Source organism: Sminthopsis crassicaudata, chromosome 5, assembly GCF_048593235.1.
Source record: "Sminthopsis crassicaudata isolate SCR6 chromosome 5, ASM4859323v1, whole genome shotgun sequence".
NCBI classification, from domain to species: domain Eukaryota; kingdom Metazoa; phylum Chordata; class Mammalia; order Dasyuromorphia; family Dasyuridae; genus Sminthopsis; species Sminthopsis crassicaudata.
In genome coordinates, this window is record NC_133621.1 from 238,961,384 (window position 1) to 238,985,118 (window position 23,735).

The 23,735-nt window shown below is 34.4% G+C and overlaps 1 protein-coding gene across 21 annotated transcripts in view; it reads right to left on the minus strand.

Annotated features, from left to right (window-relative positions):
- Window positions 1-23,735, minus strand: part of LOC141544434 (protein bicaudal D homolog 1) — a 347,130-nt gene that overhangs the window by 307,457 nt on the left and 15,938 nt on the right. For 7 of the 21 annotated variants that reach the window (XM_074270602.1, XM_074270601.1, XM_074270594.1 and 4 more), the window contains one exon: window positions 419-485. The exons of 12 other annotated variants lie outside the window; for them this stretch is intronic. The gene's annotated coding sequence lies outside the window, so the exon portion shown is untranslated. Of the gene's footprint in view, window positions 1-418; window positions 486-6,663; window positions 6,759-23,735 lie in introns of all 21 variants that reach the window. 2 more of the 21 variants (XM_074270599.1, XM_074270595.1) reach the window with 1 other exon arrangement.

Genomic DNA, 23,735 nt, shown 5'->3' on the forward strand with positions numbered 1-23,735 from the left:
TAGCAGCATCAGGGCAAAGAAGCTCTTATCCTCAATCCTGAGTACAAGCAAATATTTTGTCACGTTATCCACAATACTCAAGTGTATCTTGAATCAGATAAAAATATAACTGGGAAATATTTAACAAAATAAAATTTTAAAAAGTAATATGCAGGTCACATCTTGAATTACAGTTTATTGGATTTAAACACAGCTTTGTCAGGAACCTATCAATTCCCCAAACAAATCCTTCCTAATTAGCAATATATAATTTCAAAGAATTATATAGATTACTAGGTAAGATGCTAATAATGGTCATCTAGAAGCAAAAAATATAGAATGTTTTATATTTTCTTTTTTAAAAGACAACCCTCAATAGTTGATATACAAATCAGCATTTGATATTTCCACATTTGACACTTTAGATAATTTCTTTTACCTAATTTTGAGATGTCTTCCTCTCTGCATTCAACAGCTGGTAGAATCAGAGCCACTCAATTCTGAAGCTGCCAAAATTAAAGTTTAATATGTGAGTCTTGATTTAAAAGGCTAATTAATGTCAATTTCACAAGAATGAAAAAATAACAGTATCCAAAAATCTGGTATATTTTCCATACATAATACCTTTTTCAATTGATCTTTTAAATAAATATCAATTTTTGGGGCAGCTAGTTGGTGCAGTAGATAGAACACAAGCCCTGAAATCAGGAGGACCAGAGTTGAAATCTGACCTCAGACACTTAACACTTCCTAGCTGTGACCCCAGGCAAACCATTTAACTCTAATCACCTCAACAAAAACCAAATAAATAGATCAACTTTTAATTATGCACTTAGTATCAAATATGACAAACATTTCTACATAGAAAAGCAAAACAGAAAACAGTGAATTTACTGTGCAGTCTATGAAATGGCATTTGATATAGTCTCTCCCTCCAAGTATACAATAAATTTAACATGTTATTTTCAAAGCTGTCCAGCTTTTCTACTGACTTTCCCAATTCCCTTCTGCATTTTGAAATGTCCGTTGAAGTTTCTCTTTTTTTTCCCCTTTATTCCAGCCCAAATCTATGTTGCATTTCACCTAGTCTGTGGTTAGTAATTTTCAGAGTTTATTAAGTATTTTAAAATTATTTTCTTTGAAATATTGTTGTATAAAATATGTTGAGTTACAATAGCCAACTTTTCATCAGTTCATATTAATTTTCCCATTTTAATGTTTCTTATGCCATACTAACATTCTGTAAACATTCAAATTCCATGATTTACTTAATCATTCTTGCCATGGATGAAAACTCATCCCTTTTAGTTCTGTTCTTTTGTATACCAAAAAAGTGCTAAAAAAAAAAAAAAAACCATGAGAGAAAAAAAAAAAGGAAAAAATGGGGGAAAAGTGAATACAACATGTGCTGATGTATATTCAGTCTCCACCTTTCCTTCTTTCTTTGATCTAGCCCTAGTAATAAATCACATTCATTACATAATCATAGGTGAATCACATGGTATGCTGTGTGTTATGGGCTAGAACTTGAAACAAGGTGCTAAATCAATGGAATTGATAGAGACAATGATTATTTAGCACGGTATTTAACATGTTCCACAAAATCCACACCATTAAGAGAGCATATATAAGCTAGGGAGATTCAGAAGCCAGAGCTTAAGCTCTCAGAACCAAGACTATAGAAGGCCTCTAAGAAAGCTAACCGAGCCACAGGAAAGGAAACATGACTTGGAAAGAGACAATAAAGGATTTATAATTTAATACCTGGCTGCATTTGGGGTGATTACTGAACTGAAACTAACTCAACAGAGAATATTATATTTTATTATAGAGAAGAATATTACACCATGCCTTTTTTAAATAAAATAGTTTCAAATTAATTTCCAGAAAGACTGGGATCAACTAATACTTCTAATAAGTGTGTATCAGTGCAGCTTTTTTCCCCACAGCCTTTTTAACAATGGTCACTTTCCATAGATATATTTACACATCAATCTAAAATCTGTATTGATATACCTTGGGTTTCAGACTTTTTCAAAGAAATTCATTACAAAGATTTTCTTTCTCTAGCTTGGTGTTTCCCTTCAAATTTCAAGTTTTCTGTATTAAAACATTTTAATGTCCAAAACTACTTTAATTTAATCTTGTATGATCTTTTTGCCTTCTCTTTTGCTCATTAATTTTTTTAACCTTTCTTATGATTTAAAGAAATGTCACTGCTTGTATCTTTCATTTGTTTAAAATATGACTTTTCATATCTAAGTCTTATATATATTTGGAATTTATCTCAATATATGAAGTTAGTCTAAACCTAATTTCTGTCAGACTTCTTTCCAACTTTCCTAGAAGTTTTATAGAACAGTGGATATTTGTTCCCATCTGGAGCTCTTTAGCATTATTCAGTACCATACCATAATGCTTTGTTATTTTTTAAATGTTATAGTCACCTTTGCTTTTAGACACAAGTACCTCAAGGTAGTAGGATGCTTAATGAGGGGATCGCCATGAACATAATTTTTAAAAATATTTTACATTGATTTTAAAGTAATTGCCTTCTTTTGTAATTCTATTTTGTTTTATGAATGAAAAACACTGGTCTAAGAAGTCCATGAGACAAAAAAGTTGAAGAAATCTAAGAATTTTGGATTTGTCTACAATCACACAGCTATTAAGTATCAAAAAAAAAAAAAAAACCCACAAAAACAAAAAACAAAAAACAAAAAAAAAAAACTTATGACCACATTTGATCCACATAATACAAACAAAATGCTCTTTTACAAAACATTATAACTAGTTAGTGGAAAAGACTAAGTCTTTTCATGTATGCTATGACAAATTCACAACAGAATTGTTACCTAAATATAAAAGGTAACATCATGAAGTCACTATAAGAGCTTTCAGATTATATCCAAACTAACAAAGGATAAAAGACAGAAATATTGTTGGTAATAAACAAATAAATTATTGGTGGAGCTGAGAATTAGTCCAACTAATGTGGAAAATAATTTGGTAGCATTAGGGGTAAAAAATATTCACCTATTCATAATTTTTGATCTAGAGAGCCTAGCATTAGAAGGTCCAAGATAGACCATCTGGAAGTAACTTAAAAAATCATCTATCAAGGTTATTAACTTTTGGTCAATATACCACTAGATTTCGGGAGTACCATGAACTTGCATGGGAAAAAAAGTATATCATTAACTTGTTTCCTTTGTGATTCTAGGTATTCCATTTTCTATACATTTAAAATAATCTAAGGACCCAAGGAGGGAAGAAGTTGCCAAAGGGATCCTTGATGCAAAAGAATAGTAATAATAAAAACTAATACATACATAGGCATTTATATATGTGTGTGTGTATGTATATACGCATACATACACACACACACACAAAACTATCACATATGAATTATTTACTATGTGTCAGGCACTATGCCAAGGACTGTACAACTACCTCATTTTATCTTCATAATAACTCTGGGAAATAGATGATATTATCATCCCCATTTTACAATGAAAGAAATCGAGATAAATAGAAATTAAGTGACTTGCCAGGGCCATTCAGCTAATAAATGTCTGAAGCCAAATTTGAATTAAAGTCTTTCTAACCTAGTACTCTCTCCACTGTTATCACCTAACTGCCCTTGATCTAATTTAACTATTATAGAGAAAATAGGTGACATCTGGATTAAAATAGTGAATTTTGGGGGGCAGCTAGGTGGCGCAGTGGATAGAGCACCAGCCTTGAATTCAGGAGGACCTGAGTTCAAATGTGGTCTCAGACACTTAACACTTCCTAGCTGTGTGACCCTGGGCAAGTCACTTTAACCCCAGCCTCAGGGGGGGAAAAAAAATAGTGAATTTTTATGATTCTGAATGAAATATAAATTATTGTTAAGACCAGAAGTTTTAACAGCAAACATTTATTGCATGAAGACAAGCATATAGCTTGATCCTTCTATTACCAGAAGATGCCAGTTGGCTGTCAATAATCTGGATGTGAGCAGGTTCCAAAGTGTTCAAGTTAAATTGTTTGACAACAAAGATTTCTGTCAGTTTCCAAGGATGAAAAAAGTGTGCAGAAGATACGTCATGTTGTAGTAGAGATAGCTGCTTTGGTCTTTAAAACTATTTTCTATTAGTTTACATTTTTGCAAGAATTTTACTACCCATTACACAATAAGAACATATAATTTATTTATCAATTCAGGAGTATGACATATTGAAACAAAAGGCTTTTTTAAAAAAAAATTGGGGCATCCTTTTTCTTTTGTTAAAAATGCATCATTTTCTGTCACTGTATCTGTGTTCAACACTGTATCTGATCTTATCCCAAACTATGTAAACCTGCAATCTAATTTTAGGTGAAACTCTGGGTCAGGTATCTCAGGAAATACTATTAAAATACACAAGTCCATCACCTACTGTAATATAGTACTGTAGTATACCTGTATGTAATCTGTGATGGCTTATTCTAGCAGTGGGAATTTGGGTAATGGGTGCTGATGACAAAATGTTCCATACATCTTGTGGCCCATTTTTATATTAATAACAGAAGATTTGTGAAACTCTTGCCAAAGAGAAGAGAGAACGCCCATGTTATTGTATCAGATGATTGGTTCCTTATTATTAACTATAACAAAGCCCTTAATTGGTGTCCTCGTATCTAACTAGAAGATGGTCTAACTTAACTAACTTACTAACTAACTAATAACATGGTCTTCTGAGTTCTAATCTGGCCTCAGACACTGTGTGAACCTGGTTCACTTAACATGGTTTGCCTCAGTTTCTTCATTTGTAAAATGAGCAAATCTCAAATAGGGCCATGAAGACTAAGTAACAACTGAAGCAACTAAAATTCACAGAGAGTAAGGAAGTCTCGGATCCTATTAATTGATTATACTACTTTTGCTCAGAATTCACTCCCTCAAAGTTTATCAATTTCAATCACAACAAAGTCTCAGTAATGATGAAGAATAAGCTTAGGAGGAATGATGCACAGGAAGAGATAACAAGAATGTCAGGTTTTTAAACTAAGAAAACAAACACTGCTAAGCAATACTGAGAGAAACAGAACATGTTTCTCATTTGTAATCAAAGTTGAACACAAGTGGATATTATGGATGTGAAATCTTCTAGAATAAGGCTTCTTAAATTGTGGGTTGTGACTCCATATGGAGTTGTATAACTCAATGTGAAGTTTGTTATCAGCAAATATTTACCAGGGTCCCATAAATTCTCAGACAAAAAGAAGTCATAAGTGAAAAAGTTTAAGAAGTACAAGCTGTAGAGTAAAAATTATTTAGAAGCCAACAGATAATAGGCAACTTTATTTATAGGGTGAAAAATTCTAATATATCAATGAGATTTTCCTAGGCAACGCATAGCAATAACTTGTAGCAGATCTCTTTGAATAAAAGGGTAAAATAAAAACAGGAAGAATGCACCAGTCACCTGCTGAAATGTCAAAATAAAACCCCCAGAACTTTACTGCCAAAATTCAGGCTTCCAGGTAAAAGGAAAAATACTGTATATAACCAGAAAGAAAGAATTCAAATATGAAGAAGCAACAATCAGGATCACACATGATGTAGCAGCCTGGTGATGTAGCAGATATGGGCTTATAGTCAGGAATAATTTACCCTGCAAACCTGAGTATGAGGAGTCAAAATGGGCCTTTAATGAAATAAAGGTCTTCCAAGCATTCTTTTTTTCCCTGAGGCTGGGATTAAATGACTTGCCCAGGATCACACAGCTAGGAAGTGTTAAGTGTCTGAGAACAGATTTGAACTCAGGTCCTCCTGAGTTCAGGGTTGGTGCTCTATCCAGAGTTACAGCGAAACTTTGAAGTTCAAATAGAGAACTTATGAGAAACTTAAAAAAAAAAAAAAAGTGAACATGAACAATGAATGATAAAGTACTAAATAAAGTTAAGATGTTTACATTCAAATTGGAGAAATGAGATATAATATCCCTCTAAACACTATCAGCAGGGATCATAAAGCAAAACTAATTAGACAAGATGCAGCAGGGATTTTATTATATTTCAATGATCGTAAGAGGAGGGGGGGAGAACTACACACTACAGTGGAGAAGAAAGATTAAGAAATGATTGAGAAAACTGTCTTCTAAAATTAGGATGCATGAGTAGACAAAGAAGGAAGAGAGGATTGGGAATGAGACTTAAATCTCACTCATCTTAACTATTCAAAGGCAGAAAGGAAACAAACACACACACACACAAGCATGCACCTATAAATTGGAGAATGGCTAAACAAATTATGGTACATTAAGATGGTGGATGTTATTGTGAAAAAGGTTAAAAGAGAAGATTTCAGAAGAACCTGACTGAGATGTGTATGAACTGATACAGAGAAAAATGAATAGCACTAAATGAAAAAATTATGTAGTAACAACATTATGGTTAAGAAAATCAATTTGGAAAAAACTATGAACTCTGACCAGTTATTGTGACCAAGAACAATTTCAAAATACTCAAAATGAGATTTGGTACATCCCCTTAAGGGGAAAGTTAAGGTCTCAAAAATGCAGAATGAGACCTTTATTTTGACATGGTAAATGATTTTGTTTTCCCAAGAGAAAAGATATTGGCTGATTGAAAAAGTGTAAGAACCAATCTCCTTCAAGCCTGGTAGCATATTCTCCCTGAGGACAACTAACTTACCTGATAAAGAGTATGATCTCAACTTATATCAGCAATTTTGATGTTCCACTGAGATATACTAATGCCTAGTTATCTTCATATCCATAGAAGATACACTGCAATACAACAAAATAAGGAGATATCCTTTAAAGTTCACTACTTGGCCAGCAGAAGCCAACCATACAAGGCTGTAACTACAGGCTGTAATTACAGGAACACATTTTTAGTCATAGCACACTTAGATTCCTTACAAGTTTTAGCCCAAATTCGTTTTAAGGAAGAAAATCAGTGTGATAGAAATTTGATCTGGTATCACTGTTTTGGCACACTGCCTCTAACGCATCTTGACTTGACATCTAAAGGATCTCAGGAGGTCTCTAACAGAAGAAGCTAAAATCTTAATGATACCTTGATTGATACCTACTGAAAAAATGAAGTTCTGTTCTTAGCTATTAAGAAAAAAGATCAGTTCTGACGGATGTGGCTCTTTTCAACAATGAGATGATTAAGGCCACTCCAATGAAGAGTCATCTACATCTAGAGAGGAACTAGGACAGGAATTGAGTATGTATCACAACATAGCATTTTCACTCTTTGTTATTTGCTTGCATTTTCTTTTCTTTTTTTTAGTTAAAGCTTTTTAATTTAATTTAAAGAAAAATTGTTTACAAAGCATATGCAATAGACCCTTGAAAATTTTCCCCCCAATTTTCCCCGTTTCCCACCCCCCCTTTCCCTAGCTGCTAGGCAGTCCAGTACATGTTAAATAAGTCGAAATACATCCAATATATGTATACATATTTATAGTTATCTTGCTGCACAAGAAAAATCAGATCAAGAAGGACGAAAAAGAAAAACTGAGAAAACAAAATACAAACGAACAAAAAGAATGAAAATGCTACATTGTGTTCCACACTCAGTTGCCATCGTCCTCTCCATCACTTAACAACTAGTTTGAATCATCTCATTGTTGAAGAGAGCCATGGCCATCAAAATTGATAGTCTTGCTCTTGCCATTTCTCCTGGAGCTGCTCATTTCACTTAGCATCAATTCATTTAGGTCTCTCCAAACCTCTCTGAATCATCCTGCTGGTCATTTCTTAAGAGAGTTGTCACAAACATTTTTGCACATGGGGGTCCCTTTCCCTTCTTTAAGGTTTCTCTGGGATGTAATCCAAGTAGAAATACTGCTGGGTCAAAGAGTATGCCCAGTTTGATAACCATTTCACAGGTCCACCAATAATGTATCAGTGTCCCAATTTTCCTACATTTCTCCCAGCATTTGTTATCTTTTCTTATCATCTCTTAGGCAATCTGAGAGGTACTTCAGAGTTGTCTAATTTGCATTTCTCTGATCAATAGTGATTTGAAGCACCTTTTCATGTGACTAAATAGTTTCAATTTCTTTTTCTGAAAATTTCATGTCCTTTGACCATTTATCAATTGGAGAATGGCTTGAACTACTATAAATCTGTCCACTCTCTATATAAGAAATGAGACCTCTCTATATAAGAAATCAGATCCTTTGTATGTAAAAATGCTTTCCCTGTTTATTGCTTCCCTTCTAATCTTGTCTTCATTAGTTTTTTTTTGTGCAAAATCATCTATTTTGTGATCAATAATGATATCTAGTTCTTTGGTCACAAATTCCTTCCTCCTCCACAAATCTTGAGAGGTAAAATTATCCTTTGTTCTTCTAATGTATTTGTAATACCATTATGTCTGGATCATGAACCCATTTCAACTTTATATTGGTATATGGTGTTAGGTATGGGTCAATGCCTACTTTCTGCCATACTAGTTTCCAATTTTCCCAGCAGTTTTCGTCAAATAGTGAATTCTTATCCCAAAAGCTGAGGACTTTAGGTTTGTCAAATACTAGATTGATATAGTCATTGACTATTTTGTTCTTTGAACCTAACTTATTCAACTCCTCTATTTCTTAGCCAGTAGTAAATAGTTTTGATGACCACTGCTTTATAATATAGTTTTAGATCTGGTACAGCTAAGCAACTTTAATTTGCTTTTCTCTTCATTAATTCCTTTGAAATTCTTGACCTTCCAGATGTTATTTTTTTTCTAGGTCAGTAAAATAGTTTCTTGGGGGTTTGATTGGTATAGCACTAAATAAACAGATTAGTTTAGGGAGTATTGTCATCTTTATCTTTGCTCGCCCTATCCAAGAGCACTTGATATTTTTCCAATTGCTTAGATTTGACTTTATTTGTGTGGAAAGTGTTTTGTAATTTTGCTCATGTAGTTCCTGACTTTCCCTTGGCAGATAAATTACCAAATATTTTACATTATCAACAATTATTTTAAATGGAATTTCTCTTTGTATCTCTTGCTGTTGGATTTTGTAAGAATGCTGATTTTATGTGGATTTATTTTGTATCCTGCAATCTTGCTACAGTTGTGGCCAGAGACCCATACCCTCAGGTCTAAGATAATAAACAGCTGTGTCAACATCCTTGTACTGGAACTGCTACCCCCACCCATTTCCTGACCCCAGAACTTCATGCTTCACAGAACAACCACAGGATGTTCCAGTTTCAACAAAGAACTGTCCACAGATTTATGATCTTATGAATCCGGTCACGAGGCCCTTAACCCCCTCCCTAATGCATTGCACAGTGCTTCCCTGTATAGGTGGCACTACTGAGCCAGCCTATATAAGCTGAATCCTGTTCCTCAATAAAGCTGAGCTGCTTTGAACCTCAAAGAGCTGTCTCCCTCCTTATTTCCTTACAGGCTTTTGCCTTACAGGTAATGTCCTCCTTCGAGACCCACGATTGAAGACCCGAAGGACGGGTCAAGTTGTGAAATATTTTTCTGTTTGTTTTTTTAAAAGAAGTTCCTTCTCACTTTTTTTTTTTTTTTTTAAACTATTGCTTTTTATTTGCAAGATATATGCATAGGTTTTTTCAGCACTGACAGTTGCAATACCTTTTGTTCCAATTTTTCCCCTCCTTCCCACCACCCCCTCCCCCAGATGTCAGGTAGACCAATACAAGTATATGTTAAATACAACTACATATACATGTCCATACAGTGTGAATTATTTCTAATAGTTTTTTAGTTGATTCTTTAGGGATGCCTTTTAATTTTAATTTAATTTAAACTCAGGTTCTCCTGACTTTAGGGCCAGGACTCTATCCACTGTGTCATCTAGCTGCCCAAGCCTTTTAATTTTCAAAAGATATACATAGATAATTTTTAAACATTAACCCTTGCAAAACCCTGTGTTCCAATTCCTCCCTCCCCCTAGATAGCAAGTAATCCAATATATGTTAAACATGGTAAAAATAAAAAATATACAATATATATAATATAATAATAATTATTATTTATATATATAAAACATAATAATTAAGTCCAATACAGGCATCTATATTTATACAATTATATCGCTGCACAAGAAAAATCAAATCAAAAAAGAAAAATAATGAGAAAAAATAAACTACAAATAACAAAAAGAGTCAAAATGCTATATTGTGATCTATAGTCAGTTCCCACAGTCCTCGCTCTGGGTGTGGATGGCTCTCTTCATCACAAGGTCACTGGAACTGGTATGAACAGTTTCATTGTTGAAAAGTACCATGTCTATCAGAATTGATCATCATATAATCTTGCTGTTGCCATGTACAATGATCTCCTGGTTCTCATTTCACTTAGCATCAGTTCATGTAAGTCTTTCTAGTCTTCTGAAATCATCCTGCTGATCGTTTCTTATAGAATAATATTCTATAACATTCATATATCACTATTTCTAGCCATATGAAAAAATGCTCCAAATCATTATTAATCAGAGCAATTCAAATTAAGACAACTCTGAGATACCACTACACACCTGTCAGATTGGCTAAGATGACAGGAAAAAAATAATGATGAATGTTGGAGGGGATGTGGGAAAACAGGGACACTGATACATTGTTTGGTGCAATTGTGAATACATCCAGCCATTCTGGTGAGCAATTTGGAACTATGCTCAAAAAGTTATCAAACTGTGCATACTCTTTGATCCAGCAGTACTGGATCAGAGCTTATATCCCAAAGAGATTTTAAAGAAAGGAAAGGGACCTGTATGTGCAAGAATTTTTGTGGCAGCCCTCTTTTAGTGGGCAGAAACTGGAAACTGAGTGGATGCCCATCAAATGGAGAATAATTGGATAAATTGTGGTATATGAATGTTATGGGATATTATCGTTCTGTAAGAAATGACCAGCAAGATGGTTTCTGAAAAGGGCTGGAGAAACTTATATGATAAACTGATGCAGGACCAGGAGATCATTGTATACTTCAACAACAATACTATATGATGATCAATTCTGATGGATGTGGCCCTCGGCCAACAATGAGATGAACCAAATCTGTTCCAATAGAGCAGTAATGAACTGAACTAGCTACATCCAGCGAAAGAACTCTGGGAGATGACTATGAACCACTACATAGAATTCCCAATCCATCTATTTTTGTCTGCCTGCATTTTTGGATTTCCTTCACAGGTTAATTGTACACTGTTTCAAAGTCTGTTCTTTTTGTACAGCAAAACAACTGTTTGGACATATATACATATATTGTATTTAACTTATACTTTAACATATTTAACATTTATTGGTCAACCTGCCATTTGGGGGAAGGGGTAGGAGGAAGGAGGGGAAAACTTGGAACAAAAAGTTTTGCAATTGTCAATTGCAATTACTTATGCATATATCTTGTAAATACACACACACACACACACACATACACATACACACACACACATAAAGATGTCTTTGCGACAAAAGTCGCAAAAGTCGCCTACAGCAGCCAGTTAAAACTCTAGGAGATGATTATGGACCACTACACAGAATTCCCAATCCCTCTAATTTTGTCTGCCTGCATTTTGGATTTCCTTCACAGGCTAATTTCAAAGTCTGATTCTTTTTGTACAGCAAAACAACTTATGGACATGTATACATATATTGTATTTAATTTTATACTTTAACATATTTAACATGTATTGGTCAACCTGCGGGGGGGGAGGGGAAAATTAGAACAAAATATATGGCAAATATATCTGGCAAATAAAAAAATAAAAATATATCTGGCAAATAAAAACTATTAAAATTAAAAAAAAAAAAAAAACAATTTCCTAGGAAAAAAACATATAAGGGCCTGATTCAACTTTTAAACATGTATATAGAGTTCAAGCTTTACTCAAAATATATTTGTGTCTAAGCAAACACAATAACTGTTGGTACATTACATTCTAGTTTGAGGAATCAAGGATTTCAAAGTTAATAAAATAGTATATTTTTAAAAAATGTTTTGGCAAGTAAGAATAAAAATCTGGGATACTAACTTAACTTTTAGTATTACATTAAATCGAATCTCACCAAGTTTCTGTGAGTTACTTCTTGCTTTTTTAACATCAAAAGAAAAAGGACTGCTAAATAGAAAGCTTTCACATATCTTCAATTACTTTTGAAATTCATATATTAATTCATGAATTTCTGAGGCACATTTGCTGAAAACAAACATCCACCTCATAACATCTATATTAAAAGCCAAATCCTAGAACCATTTCTTTCTTACCAGCTGTTCTGGTAACTTTTATCTATAGACATTTTGATTTCATGGTAAACTTTCCCGAACAATTTCAAAACCATGATAGGAAAAGCCGTGAACTTCTATATAATAAAGTATTTCTTCCTGTTCATTTTCCCAGCATATGAAAAAAAATTAATTCAAGAAAATATAAAATTAATTTTTCTTTAACACATATTCCATTTTCACTACTTTTGTATATAATAAAGTGACCATGATAAAACTTACTACCATGAGCAATTTTATTCTACATAGCCAATAATTTTTTGCTGTTACATCATAGCCACACATACTCATTTTGATAGTAAAATTATACAGTGCAATTACCTCTTCCACTGTGGAGTTCAAAGAATCAGTCCACCTGTCCCCACCCCCAAGCTGAAAAATCAGCGCAGAATGTTTTGGTCCTCCTTTCAAACCCTTTTGGCATTAAAAGATAAAGTACTGATGTTATACAACACTATACACATATTTATACATTTCTGACTTTCTTTTTGTGTTATTAGCTGACCTTCATGTGTCATCTACAGCTTCCATAAAAATCTCCCCAAAATTTATTTAATTTCTTATGTTAACCTATAAACTATCAAAACCTTGACAGAAAGTCTCCATGTAGTAGGGATAACTGAATTCTCTTCATTAAGTCCACATACTTCATTAAAACCATCTTTCCATTAAGAAAAAGAATTATCAAGCAATTCTTCATTCACAGTCAGATTTTTATCAAATAAATACAAAAATACAAAGTACTTATTAAAGTGTTTTTATTTTCAAAATAAATGCATGGATAATGTTTTAGCACTGACCCTTACAAAACCTTGTGTTCCATTTTTTCCTCTCCTTCCCTCACCCCTTTCTCCTAGATGGCACGTAATCCAATATTTGTTAAACGTGATAAAAATGTATGTTTATAAAAACATAAGTCAAAACATAGGTATACATATTTATATAATTATCTTGCTGCACAAGAAAAATAAGATCAAAAAGGGAAAAAATGAGAAAGAAAACAAAATGCAAGCAAACAATAACAAAAAGAGTGAAAATACTATGTTGTGATTGACACTCAGTTCCCAAAGTGCTTTCTCTGGGTGTAGATAGTTCTCTTCATCATATCATTTGAACTTGGCTTCAATCATCTCGTTATTGAAAATAGCCAAGTCCATCACAATTGATAATCAGATAATCTTGTTGTTGCCAAGTGCAATGATCTCCTGGTTCTGCTCATTTCACTTAGCATCACTTCACATTAAGTCTCTCTAAGCCTCTCTGAAATCATCCTACTGATCATTTCTTATGGAACAATAACATTCTATAACACTCATTTACCATAACTTATTCAGCCATTCTCCAACTGATGGGCATCCAATTCAGTTTCCAGTTTCTTGCCACTACAAAAAAGGGCTGCCACAAATATTTTTGCACATATGGGTCCCTTTAAAATCTCTTTCGGATATAAGCCCAATAGAAGTGCTGCAGGATCAAATGGTATGCACATTTTGATAGTCCTTTATGCATAGTTCCAAATTGCCCTCCAGAATTGTTGGGTCAGTTCACAACTCCATCAACAATGTATTAGAGTCCCAGTTTTCCCACATCTCCTACAACATTCATCATCTTTTCCTGTCATCTTAATCAAATTGAGAGGTGTGTTGTGGTACCTCAAAGTAATACAAACTACTTATGCTGTAAATGAAAATGAGAATTTTCTATTTTTGATTTAAATTGCCCATAATGTCAGCTGAAATTTCAATAATTCTTTCAGTAATATTTTATTTTAGTAATATTTTGTAATTCCCTGTATTTTTGGCAATACTTTTTGTTGTTTTTGAAGTACACATTTCAATTTTCTTAATTTATTGTTTTCTCTCATTTTACCTAAATACCAGAAGGGTATACTTCATAATAAGGTTTTAAAACTACATTCCTTGGAGACAAACATAAAATTTTCGGAGTTTTTTCCTATAAAATGAAAAATAACTTTAAAAATCAGCCATTTAAACGCTATCATTTTAATTATAAATACATAATTTTCTTACCTTAAGTTTCAACAGGGAGATAACATGGGTATTCAGATGCCCTGGATGAATTCAAGTTCTCAGGGAAAGATGAAATCCTTACCTCAAGTATTTACAGAAAAAATATTTATGATAATTGATATAATCTCTATATGCCCTTGGAATAATTAGCCAGGCAATTTATTTTTATTTTATTTATTTGCACAGACATGCAAGCATGTTGTTCTCTCTATCCAGTGCAGGGCTAGATCCCCTTTCACTTTATCAATCACAAAAGCTTTATGATTAGTAAAGTTTGCTAAACCGATTATGATCAGTAGAGCCTTACATACTTCTAATACGCAATTAGAAAACATTTGCTAAAATGCAGCTAGGTTACTTCAGCTATTCAGTACCTAGGAACTATGCTCAAAAAGTTATCAAACTGTGCATACCCTTTGACCCAACAGTGTTTCTACAAAGAAATCTTAAAGGAGGGAAAGGGACCCACATGTGCAAAAATGTTTGTGGCAGTCCTTTTTGTAGTGGCTAGAAACTGAATGGATGCCCATAAATTAGAGAATGGCTGAATAAATTATGAAATATGAATGTTATGGAATATTATTGTTCTGTAAAAAATGACCAACAGGATGATTTCAGAGAGGCCTGGAGAGACTTACTAAGTGAAATAAGCAGAACCAAGAGATAATTATACACAGCAACAAGATTATATGATAATCAATTCTTGTAGACATGGCTCTCTTCAACAATGAGATGATTCAAACCAGTTCCAATTGTTCAGTGATGAAGAAAGCCATATATACCCAGAGAGAGGCCTGTGGGAACTGAGTATGGACCACAACGTAGCATTTTTGCATATTCTGTTGATGTTCAGGTGTTTTTTTTTCTTCTTGATCCAATTTTTCTTGTGCAAGATAATTATATAAATATGTATACATGTATTGGATTTAACATATATTTTAACATATTTAACATTTAACTACCAGCCATTCTAGGGGGGGCGGGGAGGAAGGAGGAAAAAATTTGGAACAGAAAGTTTTGCAAGGATGAGATGCATATGTTTTGCAAATAAAAAGCTTTAATTAAAAAAAAGTGTACCATTTACAGTAATTTTTAATTTGTCTGAAAACTTTCCTTTGCAATTTTATGTGGAAGTATGTTAAAAACCTCTTTTTATTCAATTCTAATAAAAATACTAATACTTCCCCCCTTTGAAAACTCTTCTAGACTTATCTGAAGAAAGAAAATTTATTAGTATTTTTTAATCAATTTCACAGCAAACAATGTGCCCCATTAAAATCCTTTCCTATTCTTTTTTGCCCTATTTAAGAAACTAAGGTTCCTGAAAAATGAATTATGGACCTAAAAAGAAAATTTAAGAAAAATTAAGACCTAAAAGGAGAAATATTTTTTAATGATCATTGCCTTAGGGCCAGAGCCAAGATAGTGAAGTAAAGGCAGAGACTCAGCTGAGTTGTTCCCCCAAACCCTTCCAAATACCTTTAAATAATGACTCTATAAACAAATTCTACTATAACAGAATGTTCAAAAGGACTGAAACAATTTTCTAGCCCAGGACAACTTCGAAGGCTGACAAGAAAAGGATTAGGGTGGAGTGCATTCTAGCACCAGCAGCACTAAAATATTCCCAGTGCCAGCAAATCAGGATCAGACCTCTGGTTGACCACTGGCAGCAGTAGCAGTTCCAAACTTCTCAGCCCATCAATGCCAAAGATAAACTTAGAAGATCGTAAGAAAGGTCTGTCAGACTATAGTAAGAGTAGAGCACAGTCCAGAACAGGCATGCCAACACGGCTCCAAGTTTCAAGAAGCAGGCTATGGAGAGCCACTGATTCAGCACAGCAAGGGCAGCTTCCCGGAACTCTCAGCCCACAGTAAGTTAGAAGGTTGAACAACTGGTCAGAAGATCCCAAGGATCTTTTTGCTAGCACTGAGGTAGGACTCTATGCTTTACCCATACTTGGATTCAGGTCACAATTTAGGGTGGTAGTACCAAGTTGAGAAGGAGTATTACCCACATGTGGCTAGCAGCCATATTGGAATGGAGACTCTATTCACATTTCACATATTCACAAGAATGCGTGTGGTCATTCACAGACCACAGCACAAGCTACAAGAGTAGCAAGAGTAGCATATTAATGCACCATAAAAAGAAATGAAAGGGTTCAATAATATGTAGACAACTCTCTAAGACTAAGTTGCAATTATAATACTTTTTTAAATGCTCAGAAGAGAAATTTAGAAAAAACAGATAAGCAGACTTTGAAAGTAATGTTAAATTTATTATATACTTTTCCAAAAAGTAACCCTACTGTTAACAAGCCAATCACAATGTCATAAGACTTACCACCTTACCCAAAGGATTCCCATTCTTTACAGAAGTTTACATTTTTATAATAGTATAACAAAGGGAAGAGGGAAGGGGCATGATCAGGAAGGGGAATAGCAAAGCAAAGGTGAAAAAAAAAGACAAAACCACTACCCATGAAAAGAGGTAATGGCAAAAGCCTCATTTTTTTTCTTTGGGAACTGCCAGACTACGAAGATAGGGGGAATCTTCTTATCTACAAAAGACCCCAGCTACAAAGCCATCATCCCAGTCTGACACAGACTGGCTAATGCCTATCTTACCTCTCATGGCACACAGGAAATCTAATGTGATGTGCAAAAACAAATTATGTCAAATCAGGGATGTCTGTTCTTATTTGGGGTCACCTGAATGTTCTGGATCCAGTATCTCTGGAAAATACAGCAACTCAAAAAGATAAGTTCAGGGGTAACAGCTGAACGAGATGAGGTGAGATCTCTTAAGACAGTTGTGAAAATGGAATAAGGCTTCATCTACTTCAGCATTGACTTACCCGCATTTGCTTTTATAGATTTATATATGCTTTTATAGATTTGGAAGTGGGAAAGGACTTTTTTTTTTTTTAATAGGTTTGGGAGTAGGAAAAACTTCAAGGATATTATAGCATTCTCTTATTTCTACATTTGTTTCAATCTGTCCCCTTCCTGCATCAAATATGGACAACCGTGTACTTTTTGGCCAAGTTCAATTTCTTGGGTAGTTTCCACATTTAGAATGTAAGATCCTCAGTCAATGAGGATGATGGTCAGTGGTGGGAGGGATATTTGCATTAGGGACTATTTAAGGTGTAAAACCTGTCCCAAAAGGTTTTTTCCTTTCGATTACTTGCTCTACAGGAGGGATGCCCGCTTCTCTGGAAGTTATATAATAAACTTTTGTTTTGCTCCTAGAGATATCTCCAACTTTTTATTAAATGGGGATACTCACCAGTCCTTAACAAAACAAAAGATTCATAGTTTCACATACAATATTAAATTGTCAATTAATTTATGGAATTGTGACTAAGGGAATAGGATAAATAAGAAGTACTTAAACCCAGTTTTCGTTTTTGTTTTTTTTTTTTTTAGAGGAACAAGAACAAAAACTGAGAAAATCAAATTAATTAAATTTCTTAATTCTATTTGAATTGGGATGTTCAAAATAAAATAAAGAGGTTTAGCTTTTAAAAAGTCTTCATCTTGTCACTTTATTAGCAATTTAAATGTCTTCTAATGTTTTGGGTTGTTTTTTTGCTTCTCATAAACAGTGTTAACAGGTCACATCAAAGCAGTTAGTGATGATGCTGAAGGGTGTGGTTTTGGGCTTGGATTTGGAGATTTTGGGGAGAAGGGACTAAGGAGATTATCAGATTAAATTATAGCACAGCAAAAAGCCTAATTAAAAAGTACAGTTCCTGACCATCATTCAAAACAGTACCTTCTCATCATTCAAAACTTCAAGAGCAAAGAGGCAACACCAAAGCAGCAGGGTAAAAGGCTGGGGTCACGCGATCAAAACATAATCATAGTATTATGCCTTAGTAACAAGTAGTGAAACAATATAGACTTGTTTCTAAAATAACTACAATATGCAAAAATATTATGGATTACTAATAAGAGAAATCAAAATTAAAATAACTCTAAAATAGAACCTTGATAAATATAAAGATAGCATATATATAATATATATATAGTGTTTGAGTGTATAATAGATATCCATTTTTATTTATATAGATGTCTATCTATATAAATAAAATATACATTTGATGTACCTATTAAAACAGCGCCAAGCTCGAAAAAAATTTTATTTCTGGAAAAGCTATGTCAAGACAGACAATTTGCTATTATTGTGAATTGATTTCAGAAATAATTATACTCAAAAGAACCAGACCAAGAACTGCAATATGAGATGAGAGATTGCTCCAAGCACTGTTCATTTTATTTGTCTTATCCATATGCTTTTATAGATTTGGAAGTGGGAAAGGACTTTTTTTTTTAATAGGTTTGGGAGTAGGAAAAACTTCAAGGATATTATAGCATTCTCTTATTTCTACATTTGTTTCAATCTGCTGAAGTATGAGATCCTGAAGTCTATTTTTGTTTTCCTCTCCATGACCAGCCTGAGTAAAGCAACTCAAAAATTGCTGAGGCCCCCAAGGGTTATTTTTTAATTAACCTCCACCTCCTTAAATTTCTTGGGTCTCATGAGGCCCAAGGGCATCCTGTTGGCCCCCAGAGAGGGAACTAACTGCTTGTATAACAGTTCCTGTTAGCCCCCACATAAGGAATTAATGGCCAAATTCTGTTTCAGTATGAATAGTACTTATGGGCAATAAGGACCCTCCCTCTTGTGTGTTTTTCACATTATAAATCTTGCTCTCCCCCAATTTGGGGCTGTTTGATTTGTGACTTCCCCTTGCAAACCTACACTTTAATAAACCTCCAGTCAGGTCCCATCTCACATCAGTTTTGGCACAACACTGCCTCATATATCATATATATTTCTGTATGTTTGCCATAGAGATCCTTTAGTCAAGATCCTACACTACTCAAGAATGAAAATGATTTCCTCTTTAGTTTCCCCTTTTGACCTGTATTAGAGAATTACTCATCATTTAGACAAAGACTGTTGAATTACTAAATTGGGAGCGGGGAGGATTTAGGAACCCCAAGAATGCTGCAAATAGGAATAACATGATTTAAAAGTTTCTCTGCTAACAAAGTAAAACTGTAGTTGTTCCATATAGGAAGGTTCATTTATCCTGAGAATTTACAATTAAAATATATCCAAAAACACTCCTATGTTTTTGTAGTTTTCTTATAATTTACTTTCCCCCCATGATCTAGCCACAGTGGCCTACTAGCTTGCTCCTTGTGCATTCCTGCTCCATTTTCTATGCTGTTTGCCTTTGTACACTGTTATAGGAGCCACCAGCTAGTGGCTACTGAGTATCTACCAGCAGAATAAGATGTGAGAGGATGATAATGATACAAAGAGACTGAGAGACAGTTGCATTATCTGACCTCTTTCCTCTTCCCTCCAATTTATTTCATTCCCAATTCACAAGCAGTATCTGTCAGTAAAGGCTGATTTGCAATGCCTTTAAGTGTTTTATGAGGAGACTCAACCTGTCCCCTCACACTTAGGTATGTTCCTTAACACATGCTATTCTCCATTCCTAGAATCCCTCCTTTTCTTTCTAACTCCTTACCTTCTTTCTCATTTTCCTAACAACTCACCTGTCCATTGCCGCTACTGCTCTATGCAGTTCAGGATAGCTAGAGCCCAATCACCTGAATAAAGGACTCAGATCTAGGATGGTCTCCATAATAACATAATTATCTACAAATTCATAATAGTAGCAAGGTTTTAAACCCCTGTCCCCTTGTGGACCTGAGAGCATAAAATAACAGAAAAAATCATTATAAAACACTTAGAATTCTTTTGACAGTATCAGACCCATTATCAAAAGTATAATCAAAAATCCTCTCTTAGCTATGTGATTTCAAGTAAAACACCAAATACTTTTTTGAACGAACAATCCATGCACAGTCCAATCCTCAAAGTCAAAAGGTCTCATAAGCAAGCCAATGCTCTAACAGTGAGAAATGTTTAAAAGAGAAACACTAACACTACCTTTTATGAGGCCATGCTCTCAATCTTCCCAGAATTTTATATCTATCTGCTTGATGTGATACATAGGCAGCACTCTGAATTCTTGGCATTTTCACCTCAATGATGCACTAAAAAATTACAGTTCCAATAGGTTCCACCTCATATACCAAGTTCCACTGTTTAACTCAAGAGAGAGCATAATTGTTTCTCAAATTAATATTAATACCAACAAATTCACAGTTGTATCATAATACATGACAATCACCATACAGTGAAAAATGAAGCAAGACAAGGTCGCTTGGAGGACTTTAAGGATGTAGTAAGACCTTTTCCACGCTGATGATCCACATCAGAGCTCCCTCAGATTATTTACTAGAAATATGAAGGTCAACATGACCAGCATATACTTTATCTAATGGAACCAGGGGCCCACTAAAGGAACAAAAAAACAGGACAAGCCTTGACTAATAGAAGGAGGAAATGTCACTTTCTTGGGGTGTATTTTTTGTGGTTTTATTACCATTGTGTGATGTATAACAGAACATACACGAGTAATTTTACAACATTGACAATTGCCAAACCTTTTGTTCTAATTTTTCCCCTCCTCTTCTCCCCCCATGGCAGGTTGACCAATACATATTAAATATGTTAAAGTATAAATTAAGTACTATATATATATACACACACACACAGTCCAAACAGTTATTTTGCTGTACAAAAAGAATCAGACTTTGAAATAGATTAGCCTATGAAGGAAATCCAAAATGCAGGCAGACAAAATTTAGAGGGATTGGGAATTCTGTGTAGTGGTTCAGTTCATTACAGCTCTACTGGAACTGAGTTGGTTCATCTCATTGTCGAAAATGGCCACATCCATAAGTATTGTTGATTTCCTGGTCCTCCTGCTCATTTTACTCAGCATCAGTTCATGTAAGTCTCTCCAGGCCTTACTGAAATCATCCTGTTGGTCATTTCTTACAGAACAATAATATTCCATAATATTCATATACCACAATTTATTCAGCCAATCTCCAATTGATGGGTATCCACGTAGTTTCCAGTTTCTGGCCACCACAAAGAGGACTGCCACAAACATTCTTGCACATACAGATCCCTTTCCCTTCTTTAAGATCTCTTTGGGATACAAGCCCATTAACAACACTGCTGGGTCAAAGGGTATGCATAGTTTGATAACTTTTTGAGCCTAGTTCCAAATTGCTCTCCAGAATGGCCGGATGTGTTCACAATTCCACCAACAATGTATCAGTGTATCAGTGTCTCTGTTTTCCCACATCCCCTCAGACATTCTGCATTACCTTTCCCTGTCATTCTAGCCAATCTGACAGGTGTGTAGTTGTATCTCAGAGTTGTCTTAATTTGCATTTCTCTGATTAATAATATCTTGGAGCATCTTTTTATATGACTAGAAATAGTTTCAATTTCTTCATCTGAGAATTGTCTGTTCATATTCTTTGATCATGGGGCAGATATTCTTGAACAGATAAAACTATACATAGTCTACTCAAGATCTTTATGAACAATCTAGTCATTTTCGGATTTCAATTAGAGGCCACTGTAGCTTCTATCACACAGCTGACCATATCCAGTGGCTATCAAGATACTCCAGTGAACAATTGCCTCTTTACCAAAGGAGAAGCTAATTACTCAACTAGTCTCTGAGCAGCTCAAATTAGGACATATTAAATTTTCTATCAGCCCTTGGAATCCCCTAGAATTTGTAATAAAGAAAAAAATCAAGAAAATAGCAAATGTTACATGACCTTAGTGCGATAAATGAAACAATAGTCAATATGGGAACCTTTAGCCTAGACTTCCTTCTCCTACCATAGTCCCTGCTGAGTGGCCCCTGGATAAGTTACTGATTTAAATGACCTTTTTTTAACTATCCTCTTCAAAGGGAAGATAAGCCTAGATTTGTCTTTACTATCCTTAGTATAAATATGGAGGCACCTGCCCAAAGATTTCAAGGGAAAGTATTACACCTCAAGGAATGAAATATCACTGGCTAGGGGCAGCTAGGTGGCGCAGTGGATAGAGCACCAGCCTTGAATTCAGGAGGACCTGAGTTCAAATCTGGTCTCAGACACTTACCACTTCCTAGCTGTGTGACCCTGGGCACGTCACTTAACCCCAGCCTCAGAAAAAAAAAGAAAAAAGAAAAAAATATATCACTGACTATGCTATCTCATCTGTGAGTCTGAAATATCCAGATTCCAAAATAATTCACTAAACGAAAGGTATTTTATGTAGTAGCAAAAATGTGAACAATCTCAATCTCTTAGTAACATTTCCTCTTAGTACAAGCCCCTACATTCATGGGGTTTGGTAACTGCTCCTGTGAAAATTGAAAAAGATAAACCCCTTTTTTATTTGTTGGCCATCTTGTAGACTCTCAAATAATCTAACCCCAGAAACTTGAGATAAGAAAAAATTCATTACAATATCTTAATGAGTCTCAGATTCTTAGGGGATATTAACTGGTTTCAACCCATGCGACAAATACGCACACATCAACTTTCTCATTTATTCTCTACATCACAAGGAGATCTTTCATTAAATTCTCCTAGAACTCTATCTCCAGAGGACAAATGTGAATTACACTTATTACTTTACAATTACATTGAAAAAAGTATCTTAAGTCCAATTAACACAAATATTCCCTAATGAAAATGTACAGGGAGCAATACTTTCTACTCTTGTGTCCCCTACTACAATGCTATATCAATCATGGGAACACCTGAATGGATTCATCTCCCCCACCAATTTCCTGTCCTCTTGTGCCATATATTACAATAGTAGCATATCTAAAGAATAAATTAAACAAACATCTCCAACTCACTGGCTCTTCCTTAATTAATCATACATCATCCACATACAAAATCTCAAGAAATGAATGTCCTTAATATTGAGTGGCAGGTTTATTTTTTTGCAATGGCAAAATAGATAATCACAGACTTTCTATAAAATTACTGATTTTTGTGAAAAGTAGCAATGGATATTTCCAAAGATAATAAAAAAACTATCCTGCTGATTCCACCCTTATTGCCTTTACTGATGGCTCTAATTCAATGAAAGCAGTATACTATATAGATAATATAATATCAAACTCCTCAAAATTCTTTCAGACAGTATGCAGTGCAAGTCTATTCTCATACAGAAACCTCAAAAATCAAATTCAATTGCCCCTCTGAAACATACACCTCTAATCTACAAAAATTAATTCATGTGAGTTGCAATTTAACATGAGTCATATTAGAACATATTCTAACCTTCCTAGACCCTTATCATCTAGCAAAACCCAGTTACAATTTTATCCTACAATATTAACCGATTCTTTCCAAAGGCTGTTGACAATCATAAGCAATTTCACTGAAGTTCTTCCATGCTTCACAGACAATTCCAAAACACAAAAGAACAAGTTAGAGAAATAGTTAAAGAGTTGCCCTGCCTGATAAATACATATGCCTGCTATATCCACAGGCAAA